General features: G+C 40.7%; 1 protein-coding gene across 4 annotated transcripts in view; it reads right to left on the minus strand.

The window, feature by feature from the left end:
* LOC135219596 (tRNA N6-adenosine threonylcarbamoyltransferase-like) overlaps positions 1–13,526 on the minus strand; it is a 72,390-nt gene extending 58,864 nt beyond the window's left edge. The window contains exons 1-2 of one of the 4 annotated variants that reach the window (XM_064256484.1): positions 13,386–13,401; positions 13,013–13,081 (exon numbers count right to left, since the gene is read on the minus strand). The gene's annotated coding sequence lies outside the window, so the exon portion shown is untranslated. Of the gene's footprint in view, positions 1–5,734; positions 5,757–12,856; positions 12,975–13,012; positions 13,082–13,385 lie in introns of those variants that run through there. The other 3 variants (XM_064256483.1, XM_064256485.1, XM_064256486.1) reach the window with 3 other exon arrangements.
* Positions 13,527–15,806: the final 2,280 nt, after the last annotated feature.

The following is a 15,806-nucleotide window of genomic DNA, read 5'->3' on the forward strand; positions in this document are numbered from 1 at the left end:
CTCTTACATGACGTCTTTTTTATATATGTAGTGTATTTGCTCATAAATATACCCAGGTGTTGCTGTTGGATCTTATCTTTTATGATAGTATGTCAGTTATAATTGTTATTTTGCAGATAAGTGCAAAGACATTAGAAAAAACATGCATGTATAATCGCAAAAAGTTACTGTATCTTTGATATCAGGAAATTTACGTAAATATTTTACAACAAATACTCAGAATTTGTTACTGATTTTAGTTCTTATCTGTTTTGATATTGTGTAAGCTCTATTTATAATTTTACAAAATAAACTAAAATTATTCATCAGACTTAGTAAAATTTACGATTGTCTTGTATAAGAGGCTCCACAAGGGATTGTAAAATGACAAATTTTGAAAGTAATTTGTTTTTCCTAACTATACAAACCTGAGGTCTTTATATAGGAATTACTAGTATTCAGCAAAGCTGGAAACTGGATGTCAAACTCTTTAACAAGGTGTATGGTAGTTAAGTACCTAAGTACCGGGTGGGAGGTGCTCTTGCCCAGTTGGTAGAGCAACACTTTACTTTCCGTCTAGGCAATCATATCAGCTTGAGGGGTGGTATGAGGTGGGCACTAAGTATAAAGAGCTCAGGTTTGTAATGTTAGGAAAAATACGTATTACTTTCAAAATTTGTCATTTGTTCCTACACAATATACAAACCTTTTGGTCTCTATCTAGGAAGACTTATTATTGGAGGGAGGAAGCTGAATATTGGAGGGAGGAAGCTGAATAAGTCTCTGAACTGACTGGTATATCACCACACCCAGGTCTTCTACCGGGTCGAGAAAAGAAGGCCTCACCTCTGACAAAATGAATGAAGTATAGGAACTAAGTATTCAATTGTGTTCAGACTTCTAGGCACTTTCTCGAATAGACGGGTGTTAAGCAACATCTTTCAAGACGAAAGCAAAGATAGAATCTTACTTGTCGGAGACAATGGTAGGCCATACAGAGCAATGGGTTAGTTAGACACTGTCAGTCCCTTTCTCCCCCTTGTTCCAGAGAGGGGGAAGGGCTTGCTTCGGCTAAGAATTTACAGAATGGAGCTCTGTTGTATAATTCACCTGCGTCTGAGCCCATTCCAGCTTGTGATGGCCTGCTAACTTACCCTCTGCCCGTAGGAAAAGGATCAAATTAACAGAAAGAGGCGGAGGATCAGTCACTACTCCACACTCTCTCTAAATCATACCGCGCACATTAGGCGAGATGTTACCTGTCCTCTTCGAGGATCTGGGTAAACTACACAACTTATTGAGAAGCCACCACAGGACCCAAGGAAAATGTGGCCAAGGACATGTGGGCAATATCCTGAAGGTAGAAGGAGTGAAGGTAGTTTGGCGTGACCACACCCATGCCTTCAGAACCTGAGGACCAACAGATTCTTCTTGGATGCAGGAGAGGGGCCAATGCCCCTAACTTTGTGGGCTCTTGTGCAGGGAGTACAGGCGGAGTCTTCTCCTGAACCGTCGTACGCCCATCTAATCACCTCACAAAGCCAGAAAGAAATGATGTTCTCGGAGACACTTCTATCTTGGATGAGCCAGTGCTAATGAAGAGTCATTGACACTCATGCCTGAGATGTCGAATCTTCTTCAGATAGCACCTCAGTGCTCTAACAGGACACAACATCTCGACTGGGTCATTATCAACAAAATCTCCTGTGGAGGGGATCATAAAGGACTTGAACCTAATGTCAAGGACCAATGGATTTTAGTGTCAGGGACCAATGGATTCTAGCGTCAGGGACCGATGGACTCTGAGTTTTCGCTACGAAATCTGGGATGAAATCGAGTGTTATAGGTTCCCCAACTCTAGGAGTTTTTAACAATGAAATAAAGCCTGTGCAGTTCTCCTACTCTCTTAGCTGATGCCAGGGCTACCAGGACAATGGTCTTGAGAGTCAGATCCCTGTTTGACGACTCTTGCAACTGTTCGCATGGTGTCCTAGTTAGGCTCTTGTATATGAGAGTCACGTCCCATGTAGGGGGCCCCGAGTTCCCTGGGAGGGCAAGACTTTTCGAAACTCTTCATTAGTAGTGATATCTCAAGGGAAGAAGAGATATTCACATCTCTCAGGCGAAGGACTAGGCCTAGGGTGGCTCTGTAGCCCTTTACGTTGGAGACAGACAGGATCTTCTCTCAGTAAAGGAAGACTAAAGTTCACTATCAGCTGAACAGTGGCTCTGATAAGAGAGATACCCCTTTGATGACACCAGCCACAGAAAACAGCCCACCTGCCTTGGTAGACTGCGGCAGAAGATTTCCTTAAGTATCCAGACATTTCCAGTGCTGTGTGGTGAGAAGAGCCTCTCTTTTGCAAGAGATGCTGGATAGTCTCCTGTCATGAAGTGCTAGACTCCACAGACTGGTGGAACCATTCTATGTATGGCTGACATAGGTTGTGCCATGGGGAATCTCTTGGTGACTCAACCAGAAGAGCCCACAAGTCCGGGTACCAGGGGGCATGTGGCCATTTGGGAGCCACCAGGGTCATTCTGAGAGTCTAGGTGATCCTCACTCTGTTGATCATGGAGTGAAGAAGACAACTGTGAGAAGGCATAAACATCCAGGTTGTCCCATATGTGTTGAAAGGTGTCTTTTCCTGCTGCTCATGGGTCTGGTACTAGGGAGCAGAACACCTGGATTTTCCTGTTTTGCCAAGTGACAAACAGATCAATCAGTAGTGTACCCCAAAGATCTAAAAGCATTTTCACAATGTATGTGTAGGGAACATTTTCCCCCTATTACTTGACCCTAGCGACTGAGCATGTCTGCCACTACATTCCTCTTGCCCAGAACGTATCTAGCTGACAGCTCCACTGCCTGCACCTACATTGCATTGTCAACTGGTGTAACAACAGAGAAGACATATGCCACTAACATGGTGTTGTCGCTCACCAACACCACAGTGTCCCACCACTCAATCAAATCCTGAAACTCTCGGGATGTTGATGTAAAGGTGCTTGTCTTCTCGGCTCACACACCTGAAATCATCAGCTCTTCCAGGTGTGCACCCTATCCCTCAGTCGAAGCATCTGAAAACAGAAGCATCTCAGGAGGGGGAATGTGAGTGACACTCCTATTATACTAGGTTCCTGTTGTCCGGCCACCAGGCTCCTGTCTCACCTCCTGTGAGAGGGGTTGGGAAATGATGAAAGATCCCATGATGGAGACCAAAATTTTTTCATTCTCCACTGGAGAGAACAAAGGGGCAGCCATCCATAAGGGACAAACTTCTCCAAGGAAGACAGGTGACCAAGAATGACTTGCCACTGCCTTTCTGATTGTTCTTGCCTTGACAGGAACTTCTGTGCCATTTCTCTGAACTTGCAGATGTGTGTCTGCGGGGTAGACTCACACTGCTGCTTTGTCTATCAGCATCCCCTGATACTTTATCCTCTGCTGGGCTCAAGATCAGATTTTTTGTGATTTACAACTAGTATCCCTAGATCATGGCAAAACTTGAGAAGGCGATCCCTCTCTTGAAGCAACTGCAGACAAGACTTCGCCAAGACTGGCCAATCATCGAGATACCTTAATAGATGTATCCCGTGCGAATGGGCCCAAGCTGACACAAGAGTGAACAATTGTGAGAATACCTGGGGGCAGTGCAGAGCCCAAAGCAAAGAACTCAGAATTAGAACATTGTCTCCCTGAGGACAAAGTGAAGATACTTGCGACAGGATTGATGGATGGGTACTACCTGGAAGTAAGCATCCTTCAAATCCACTGTAAGCACCTACCGTGCTGTTTCCATCTTGAACAGAGTCTGGTGAATGAATCAGTTCAAGGGAGAGATATTGATCACTGGCCTCCAGCCCCTGGGTTCTTTCTGGACCAGAAAGAATCAATTGTAAAAGCCGGGGGATCAATCTGTCACAACTTCCACAGCACTTTTTCTCAAGACTGTTGTGATCTCCCACTGAAGGGCGAGGTCCTTCTGCAAGTTGAGAATATACAACTGGAACCAGACAGGGAAGTTGATGAGAGGAGGCCAAGACTCGAAGGGAAGAAGATATCCCTCCTGAAGGACACCCACTACCCAGGTCTCAGCTCCTGTCGCTGCCATGTTGTCAAATGGTTCGACAGGCAACCCCTACCGGAGGCAGCTGGTGGAGGGGGATGCCAACTCTTGTGTTTCCCTCCGTTCTTCTTTCCCTTGACTCCCTTTTCCCTGGGCTAGAAGGGTGGGGGAAAGGGGCAAGGCTGAGGAGCCTTCTCAGCAGGGATAGACGAAGACTGGGTTGTTCCTCGAGTGTCCTTTGAAGCTTGGGACTTCTTTGGGGCCGAGGAACTGCTAGCATGACCTGAGGGTCAGGCTGAAGTGGCACGCGAAGGCCCAGAGGCCTTTGGACTTTTTGTTTGTATGGTGCTTTTACATTGCATGGAACCAGTGGTTATTCAGCAACAGGACCAACGGCTTTACGTGACTTCCGTACCACGTTGAGAGTAAATTTTTGTCACCAGAAAAACACATCTCTCACTCCTCAATGGAATGGCCGAGAATCAGAGGCCTTTGAAGGAACCCAGCACCAGTCCATTGCTGAGAGTCAAAGCAGAGTTCGGGCCTACATGCTTGGAAAACTGAGAGAGGACTGCATCCCTCCTCTTCAATAACACAGGTTTGCCATCTGGAGGGTTAGATAGGAGATTGCCCTACCCTCAGATTGGCACAGTCTCCTGATGGCCAAGTCCTGACACAACCCCTGAAGCGTCGACCTTCAAAATGTTTATTTAGTATATATACATACTGTAATATGTATATATACTACAAATAGATACGCTAATTTCACTTATTTCCCCGGTTTTGCGTAAGTCTTATACCTAGTTTGGAGGGTAAACAATTGAAGAGCACGAAGAACGCCGGAGGTACCGTTCACAAGCAAAACTGTTCTTATTTGAGTTAGGAATCTAGTTACTTTTTCAACAACAATATTTTCAAATTAATAATCATGAATATGTAAAAATATTTATGCAATTCATGACCTTATACTGCCGTTTAACTATTTATTTAAATAATTATCTAGTGCACTCTTCTTCTTCTTCTACTACTAAAAATCGTAGTTACCTTGAATAAAGAATAGTTCTGCACGGACTGCAAGGAACGTAACCGCGAATATGACATCCACTAGGGATTGGGACGTCCAATGTATTTCGCCGTACTTAGTACTACTGGCCTCTGGCGGTCAATTACAGTCGTCCGAATAAATATTACTTAAAATTCTTGTTTAGGAGGTAAAACTCCATAGAAAAACCGCAACTGTCATAGTCTAGGCCACCGCGGAATAGTAATATAGATCTACCCTTTATTCCCTTAATTCTTTACTTTACTCATTATTTAGTCTAACTTTACTTTGTTACTTCAAAATGTTTATTTAGTATATATACATACTGTAATATGTATATATACTACAAATAGATACGCTAATTTCACTTATTTCCCCGGTTTTGCGTAAGTCTTATACCTAGTTTGGAGAGTAAACAATTGAAGAGCACGAAGAACGCCGGAGGTACCGTTCACAAGCAAAACTGTTCTTATTTGAGTTAGGAATCTAGTTACTTTTTCAACAACAATATTTTCAAATTAATAATCATGAATATGTAAAAATATTTATGCAATTCATGACCTTATACTGCCGTTTAACTATTTATTTAAATAATTATCTAGTGCACTCTTCTTCTTCTTTTACTACTAAAAATCGTAGTTACCTTGAATAAGTAGTGGTTGGAAGTCGGTGTTTACAATTGTTGTGATGAATATGCCCTAGCGCCTATGGGTACAAGTGGTGTACGGATTTAGCACAGGAAAATGACAAATTTTCTAAGACAATTTATATTTTTCATAGCTACAACATAATTTTCTAAGACAATTTATATTTTTCATAGCTACAAACCTGAGGTCTTAACAATAGGATAATTTCTAGCACCTAGCTGGATCCGGTAAAAAAGCAGATGAAAGCAAGGAATCTTGTGGTATCTGGCAACGCATGCATAGATCGGGCAAAGAGTGGTCAAACACCGAACATCTACTCCAGTCTTTCCCAACTCAGGATGACTTAACAAAAAGAGGGGCGGCTCGAGGCGGGCAGTATAACGTTAAGACCTCAGGTCTGTAGCTATGAAAAATACAAATTGTCTTAGAAAATTTGTCATTTGTTCATACGCGAACAAACCCTCGGTCTTAACAATAGGATAGACTCATAATTGGAGGGAGGTATAATACATTTTAGACCAGCTGGGGGCCTACCCGCCAGTTCAGCTCTCAAAAGAAATAGATCTTATAGAGGGACTGAAGCCCATTGAGAAGCTAGATACACTAAAATCTAACCACTCAGAACCTGAGTGACGTACAATGACATATGGGATAACCATTGTATAGGGAACCAAAGAGAAACTTTGACCGTCCAAAAACAAACCAGGGCATTAGGGTTTGTAGGATACTCCCGACTTGTCCTTGCTCAGGAGCAGAGCCCATGCTACTAAATAGTGGGTAAGATATTGTATACTGCACGACCACACTACCAGTATGACTACCTCACTCACCTGTATCAGACCAGTCCAGCAAATGACGTGTCAATTCCTTAAACTGCCCGAAGGAAGAAGGAAAGGTACAAGAGAAAGAAGGAGGCCAGCCAACTCACTCATTCTCTCATCCACACAATAATCTTAGGTAAGATACATAGAAGCCCCGTTAAGGGCAACTATGAGTTACACAACCTGTTGGGCAGCCACCAAAGGACCCAGGGAAAACGTGTCCATAGATCTGTGGGCAACATCCTTAAGATAGAAGGAGGTGAACGTGGACTGGCATAACCAAGTACCAGCACTCAGCACTCTATGTACAGCCATGTGCTCTAGCCTGCACAGACGTGGTGATGGAATCATCAAGAGTCAAGTATGCCTGTCTGATGGCTTCCCGTATCCAAAAAGAGATAGTATTCTTAGACACTCTTTCTTTGTACGGCCTGTACTGACAAAAAGTCTGCGGCAGCCTGGTCTAAGGTGCTGAGTCCTTTTAAGATAGTAACGCAGGGCCCGGACAGGGCACAACAAAAGCTCTTGAGCATCACCACCCACAAAGTCAGTCAGTGATGGAATGGAAAATGAAGCGAACCTGTCATCATGCACCGAGGGATTTTGGGTCTTGGCCACGAATTCCGGAACAAATTCGAAGGACACTGACTTCCAACCACTGGTGTGCTTCACCTCATAACTCGACCGTGGAGCTCTCCTACTCTTTTGGAAGATGCCAAAGCCAAAAGGAAAACTGTCTTGAGCATCAGGTTCCTATCAGATGAGCTTTGCAAGGGCTCATATGGACAAGCCGCAGCTCAGGAAGACGTATCCCCCAGATTCTCTGAAGTTCTTGGCTCTTCAGGAGGAAGTGCAGAAAATGCTGGACAAGGATGCGATAGCGGAAGTAGTGCGTCTGTCCCCAGGGTTTTACAGTCACATCTTCTTGGTGCCCAAGGCGTCGGGAGGATGGAGGCCTGTGATCGACTTATCCACCTTGAATCGCTTCATCAGGAAGACACGCTTCAAGATGGAGACCCCATGCTCGGTGTTGGCAGCCGTGAGGGAAGGCGACTTTATGCTGTCAATAAACTTGAAGGACGCATACTTCCAAATCCCTGTTCATCCCACGTCCAGGAAGTTCCTTCGCTTCTCTCTGGCGGACAAGATCTTCGAGTTCAAAGTCTTGTGCTTCGGGTTGACCACAGCCCCTCAAGTGTTCACAAGGGTTTTCTTTCTCTCTCGTGTCAAGTTGGGCCCATGCTCAGGGGATCAGTTTGCTGAGGTACCTCGACGATTGGTTGGTCTTAGCAGTTTCCAGGGAGAAGCTGCTGCAAGACAGGGATCGTCTTCTTCGGTTCTGCCTGGACCTGGGCATATTATTCAACCAGGAAAAGTCGAACCTTGTATCCACTATAAGGATTCTCTACCTGGGCATGGTCATCGATACGACAGAGGCAAGAGTTTTCCCGTCGGATCAGAGATTGGAGAAGTTGCAAGCTGTGGCGCGCAACTTCCTTTCAAAGTTGCATCAGTCAGCTCATCAGTGGCAGGTTCTTCTGGGAGTGCTATCTTCCCTGGAGAAGTTGGTCCATCATGGGCGTCTTCATCTTTGGTCTCTGCAATGGAGACTGGGGGAATTCTGGTCTCTGGCGGGGGACTCTCCCCTGTTTATAGTCCCACTGTCTTTGAAAGTGAGAGAGGACCTTCGTTGGTGGTTGGACGACCAGAATCTATTGAAGGGCGTCCCTCTGCGTTCTCTCCCTCTGGACTTCCTTCTGTTCTCGACGTCTCCCTCGCAGGTTGGGGCGCGCACTTAGGCGGCCTCATCGCTTCAAGTGTTTGGGGTTTAGAGGACAAGCAGCAGCATATCAACGTCTTGGAGTTGAAGGCAGCTTTCCTGGGTCTGAAGGAGTTTCAGGGGATGGTAGAGGGTCACTCTGTCGTTCTCATGTCGAGCAACACCACGGTGGTAGCCTACATGAACAAACAGGGAGGCCTAGTTTCTCAGCAACTTCATGCCTTGACCGTCAAGCTTCACCAGTGGGCAATCAGCGATTCGGTAGAGCTCTCAGCCAGGTACATCCCAGGGAAGCGGAACGTGGTCACAGACAAACTCAGTCGCTGGGATCAGATCTTAGGCACAGAGTGGTCCCTTCATCAAGCGGTGGTGGACAGGCTTTTCCAGATTTGGGGGAGACCCATGCTGGACCTTTTTGCCACACGTTGCAACAGGAAGCTGGAGGTGTTCTGTTCAGTGGTCCCAGATCCCTTGGCATTGGCAGAAGACGCATTCCAACATCCCTGGGACAACCTGGTGTATGCCTTCCCTCTGTTTTGTTTGATCCATCAGGTTCTGAACAGGCTGTTGGGTTCGCAGGGTCTCAGAATGAGTCTGGTACCCCCTCTGTGGCCTCAGGCGGAATGGTTTCCAGATCTGCTATCGTTGTTGTTGGAGATTCCGAGGGAGATTCCCCCTTGGCGGCATCTCCTGTGTCAGCCCCATGCAGAAAGGTTCCACCAGTCAGTAGAATCCCTGTCTCTTCACGGTTGGAGGCTATCAACTATCTCCTCCGAGAGAGAGGCTTTTCTCAGAAATCAGCTGGGCACATGTCCAGCAGTCTTAGGAAGTCAACCTTCACAGTTTACCAAGGCAAATGGGCGATCTACTTTGATTGGTGTCGTAAACGGGGTTTTTCTCCACTCGCGACCTCTACTGTTGACACAAGCAACTCCGCAAACATCGAGATGGCGTCAATCTTCTAAACAATTTTAGTTGTAAGTTAAAACTTCGAAAGCGTCATGGAGGTAGCGTGCACTGCGTTTGGTCACACTTTTCCTTACCCTCTGTTTAATCTTAAAATATGGCCTTAATTTCTAACTCTGGAGTAAATACTTACTCCTCTCACCACCAACAACTCATGACTGATGACCATCTCCGGTGTCAGGATGTGTTAAAAGTCCAGTTGGTTGTTTACTCTAAATATCGAGCGAATAAGGCTGAGCCACGCATGGCTCCACTGCGGTGTTTCCCCCTATGTAAACATCATATATATTGGCCTAAGCTTCCATTTGGAGGTGGTGTTAACCCATAAGATGCGGCGCGTCGCTAAAATCGACACTTTATATGCCGCGTAAGGACGACGTCGATATTAGCGACGCTTTTTTTCAAATATCGCGGTTAATTTAGCCCCTCCCCTAAGCTCTGTTTCAGTGATGTCAAGTCTCACCAGCCATTCAACTCACTATTGGACATAAAAGATGCCAGATTTCTCTTAATCATAGGTATCAAAATAGCATAATTGTAAACCTTCCGTCAGCAGCACCGTGGGGCGAGACCAGGGAGGCTTTCATATCTTGAATTTACAACGTTCGAAAATTTATATAAATCTTTGTTTATACCTATTGTAAATTTTGGTGATAATGGCTTTTGATGATGATGCTTATTCTTTTCCATCAAATACTGATATAGAGACAGATAATTATAGCAACAGTGACGATAGTAATATTGGTTTAAAAGTTAAGTTTGCATATGTCTGTTAACATACACACACATATACACTGATTCAACCAATTAATAACTGCTGTTTATATTTCGCAATTTTATAGGTGTTTCTTGAATAGCTAAGGAGTAATATAGTCACGAAAAAAATTTGAAATTATCTCAGAAAATACGGCATAAAGCATTCCAAAAACTAAAATGCATTTTTTGAAAAGAACATTTTCTTTCCAAAATATATTCTTTTTAAATATCAATTTTCTAAATATCTTGTATTTCAATTTTTATTATTAATCTGTGAAACAAGGAGAATACAACCATGCATAACATTAGGTGATAAGTTAAAAAATGAGCAAGAAAATATTGGTTCCATTACTGATGTTGTTAATGCATAATAGGGTGAACAATCACGGACAATCCACCATCATCACGCTGGCCGGGTCTTATTCACTCGATATTTAATTGGTGAAACAAGAATACAGTTACAACTCTAAGCATACCATTCAAAAGATTGAAGTTTTATCAACATAACGTAATATATGAAAGCCCCATACGAACTAAAATAAGCATGTGACGCTCTTTGTAAAATGTTTTCAAGGCAGTTTTGAAATCTAATATGGCGGCTATTGTCAGGCTGGCTGGTCTAATCACAGACTATCCACCATCTTTCCCAGCCTTCCCAGCACTCATTTGAACAAAGTTAGCGTATATATGTAACGTTTATTGATTTTACTCAAGATTGCAGTTGTAATTAGCACAATAAAACAACATTTTTTTGCCTATATTAATGAAAGTATGAAACTTGTTATTCCCGGGGTCATGGTTTGAACTGAATTAACTTTTACCTTGTAATCAGTGGTTTTATCCTTACTGCCATCACAACTTAAACTCCACAGTGCTTATTTGATTATAATTATACACATTATTGGTCTTAATCCACTCCAAGTTGCACTTGAACTACATTGCTGTTCCTGGTTCCTAAGCGCTCACTCCACAAACACAGTTACGAGCAGCAGATGACGACACTGTTTATGAGATGCAAAGCTTTATTCCTTTAATTGTTTACTTTACTCATTATTTAGTTTAACTTTACTTTGTTACTTCAAAATGTTTATCTAATCCATGTCTATTATCCCTTTTTTGCGACCAAATTACCCCAAAAAATTACATATATTTCTAAAGTAGATACAATCCAATGTTTCTAACCTTGTCATACATCTGGCTGCCGAAAACCATCGCAGAGCAGACGACGATTAGTGGATTATATATATTTTTTTTTGCTAGCACTTTTCATTGATTTAAGTTTATATTATTATTTTGATTTTTTTTAATAACTGTATGCCAGAAATAAATGTAACCTTTAATGTTTGCATGCTAAGAATGGCAAAATCATCATTGCCACATTAGTGGAGCTTCACACATACGCCGATGCATTATCATAAACTGTTTCCATGAATTCTAGTTGTCATAGTAATGCAATAATGATAAAATTGCTTTAATATTTATGTATACTATATACTTCCAATACATAGGCTAATTTCACCAATTTTCCTGTTTTGTGTAAGTCTTATACCCAGTTTGGAGGGTGAACACATACCAATTGGCAACAGAGAGAGAGAGAGAGAGAAAGGAAGGTGAAAGAAGGAAGAAGGACAGGGGTGGCAGTGGAGGTGGGGGGAGAAGGTAGGTGGAGCTTTATACTGCTGTGTTCGCATCCATTTCTGGATAATGGAGTTTTTGTCTCTTGGTACAAGGACAAGAGTCATTATTCTTTACGATTAGTGATTCACCATACCCTTAGAAATTATGGCACTGGGTGTAATACACTATAGCAAAATCTCGTTCTGATACGAGTGTTCGTTACAGAAATATTGCCAAAAAATGTGCTTGCTCTGTCTCTGAAACCAATAGTAGGTATGCTGCTTAGTTGTCAATCAAGTTTTTTGTAATCAAGTATTTTTTACAAGCTAGCTATTGTATAAATTTGTATTTTTCTCAATCAAAACATATGCTCCTCAATGCTAACTTTCCTCTTTTAACGACTTTCTGGTCATTGCAAATTTGGCCCCATTAATTTCTTATGGTGTGAAAACAGACAGAGGCCCAGGGAGCGAAAGCGATTGCGTCACACTACCGCCGTAATCTGGCAGTAAAACATCTTCACATATCCCAAAAGTAAATAATAAAGATATATATATGTGCATTACGATTATAACAATTACATGAATAGCTGATAACAATCTGCATGAATAACTGGCAAACTGTTTTGCAAGAAAGTTGAGTATAGCAATTCATTTATAATAAATACCAAAGTCAAGATGTCGTGACGTCATAATACAGGACTTAAAAGAACTTTCTAATTCTGAAAAATAATTACTTAAATTTGAGTCAGGAATCGAGTTACTTTTTCAATAACGAATATTTTCAAATTAATCATCATAAATATGTAAAATATTGATATTTTACTATTTATCTAAATAATTATCTAGTGCACACTTCGTCGTCTTCTTCTACCAAAACAGTAGTTTCCTTAAAAACGTCGTGGCCAGGGACAGTTTTCCAATTGTTGTGATGAAAGTGCCCCAGCGTCTATGGGTACAAGTGGTGTGCGGATTTATCACAGGAAATGGGAAGTTTGTTGACACAAGCGACTCTGCAAACATCGAGATGGCATCAATCTTCTATAAGTTATTTAATCGTAAGTAAAAATTTTTAAAGCGTTTTGATGAAGTTTGCACTGCATTGGCCACCCTTTTCACTACCCTCTGTTTAAAGCTTTAAATTTGGCCTTAATTTCTAACTTTGGAGAAAATACTTACTTCAAGAGGAGAGTACAGGTCTTTAGCTGCATCTCTCACCAACAAGAAGTTGCGACTGATGACCATCTCCGGTGTCAGGACACGTTATAAGTACTTTCTCGGTGGGTGTCCAGCCGTGACCGTCAGTGTGTTGGTCCAGTCCATGCGGTTGTTTACCCTATTGCCGTCGTCCTTTGGTAGCAACCCCCTAGCACCTCTTGGGTTAAAGCATGATCCTGTTACTACCTGTGGTGAGATAGCAAGTGATGAAGAGGAAATCGAGCTACCACAGAGATTGGGCACTAGGTATTCGGCTAGGTATAGGTAGTTAGATTGGTTACCTAGTAATTCTTTGCCATTTTTGGATGTTAGACTGGCCTTCCACTAGGCACCCTCGCCTAGGGTACTTGCTTACAGATGGCTGCATAAATTACATCATAAACTGGATGAATGTAACGCAAATCGTTCATCTACTGCATATTTACATATGAGGTACAGTACTATCACTGTTATACAACAAACAACATAAATATTATGATGAAGTACAAACCTCGTTGTGAATGTTTACAGCCATGAAACGTCGATCAAGACTATCGTGCAATTTCAGTATAAAATTACTGTACGATGACAACAATTTTACTGAAGGAGAAATCCACATTAGAATTATGATATAGTTAATTTCCCTTATTCGAATTAAGATATAGTTAGATCATGTTGGTAATAGTTATTTCAGAACAAAATTATCTCTGTGAAGAAAGGCCTAGTACGTACCTACCTAGCCTACGTTTGCAAACTCCGTGAATCTCAATTTACATGTTAATCTCGTTTAGTTGCATAATACAGCAGCCAGGTACTGAGATTTAAATTTCTTAAACATAATCTATTTTTAATGTGTGAAAAATGGATCTGATCTTTTCTATCTAAACAGGAAAAACAATACTAAGGTACTCTCATTATTCATACATGATGTTACCTACACGGTTGGAACTTATCGCGCCTTGCAAAGAGTAGGGAAAATGAAATCTATACGTTACTTATGTAAATTTATCGTTAAGTAGTTAACAACGGTCAAGTTCTCTGAGATTTTTATAATGAACTGAGCTAGTGGATATCGAAATGCTATTCTGATATGTTCCTGTTGTCATAATACAGTATATCTACATGTGTGTGTATATATGTATATATTGTGTATAATGTATACGGTGCGCTAAAGACGATAACTCGCGAAGCTTCAAGCTCAACCATCAAAATGTTAACTTAGGTATCTCGGAACTTTGCTACATAAAAGTTATCATTGATTGTTTCAATTAGCCTTCCAACATCAAACGGCTACTAATATGACAAACGATACAGCGCAGAATAATTTTTTATAGCAGAGGTGAGTTTAATTAAGCCTAGTATTCGAGAAAACTGTCGAATGGTACTGAAATCATCAATTTTGAGAAAATTACGCCATTTAAATGTGAATTTATGATATTTTAAAATTCTAAAATAAATCTTATATGGGATGAAACTTAAAGACGTAAGGTTTTATATGCCAATTTTTTTCTTTCATCTTCAATACTTTTGGAGATATTAGCATCTGAATAGCATTAGGGCCGGGTAGCCAGAAATGAGCCTGTTCCAGCAATGATCGCTTCGATCGTAATAAGTTACATTACCTACATAAATATGAGAATTAAATCTCACAAAATTACACTACCAAAACACCAATACTCCCCTAAATGTCGAATTCACTACACCTTGAGTGTTATTCCTGAGGTACAGTGAATTCGATTAGTGACTATATATATATATATATATATATATATATATAATAATATATATATATATACATATCCTATATATATATATCATATATATATATAGATATATATATATAATATACTATAATATAACCTATATATATATATTATATATATATATAGATACTATATATATATATATTAATATATATATATATATAATAATCGAATTTTGTTCACAAGATAACGCATGCCTTTTTATATTGAGCCTCAATTATCGTTTGATATTAAATTCAGTAAGCCATAGGCATAAAGACCTTTTTCACCATCCATGCCGAATTCATTATATACTTTAGTATATATATATATATATATATATATATATATATATATATGTATATATATATATATATATATATATATATATATATATATATATGGTATATAATGTGTGTGTATTATATATCTAATAAAATGAGCCCATAAAAACGCCAAAATATAGAAAGTACTGTACATTTCAGAGACTGCTGCCTCTCTCTTCAGGCAGGTAATACGTGTGTGTGTTTGTATCATGTTTTTTTTCTTGCATTAGGCCGCAAATTTCTGTTGATATGAAATTCATCGTACGTTGGAAAGAGACCATCTACACTTTATATCCATCCCCTACACGGCTTTGCCTGCACATCATTGCATCGTATCATAATCATGAGCTTTTACTCTGCCATGCATGTCACGTAAATCACTTGTTGAGATTTGCTTCTAGATTTTCGATATATGCAAGATACTTTTTACTTATTTTGCATTTGACTCGTCTATTTCATTCGTCCCTCTTCCCCTTACTTAGTTTTCCGTTCTATTATCCAGTCATGGACAGTCTACCACTATTCATGCGTTCAAGGCAACTCTTTGTCTGGTCAGTGTTGTGATGGGTCAGGTGAACGAGCAAGCAACCTTATCCTAAATCATAATTAACTTGCAAAAGGGACATATCTTCAGGAATAAAATCCTCCAAGATACCTACATACATATATAGCTTGGGAGCTGACTCTTCAGTTTACTGAAGTTCTTCAGTAAGAAATTTTAAAAGAATTTCAAGACAATTGCCTTCTTTTTAGTTGTACCAGTTCTACATATTACCTCAAGTACTATATATATATATATATATATATATATATATATATATAATATATATATGTATATATATATATATATATATACATGTATAT

Source organism: Macrobrachium nipponense, chromosome 1, assembly GCF_015104395.2.
Source record: "Macrobrachium nipponense isolate FS-2020 chromosome 1, ASM1510439v2, whole genome shotgun sequence".
Classification (NCBI taxonomy): Eukaryota; Metazoa; Arthropoda; class Malacostraca; order Decapoda; family Palaemonidae; genus Macrobrachium; species Macrobrachium nipponense.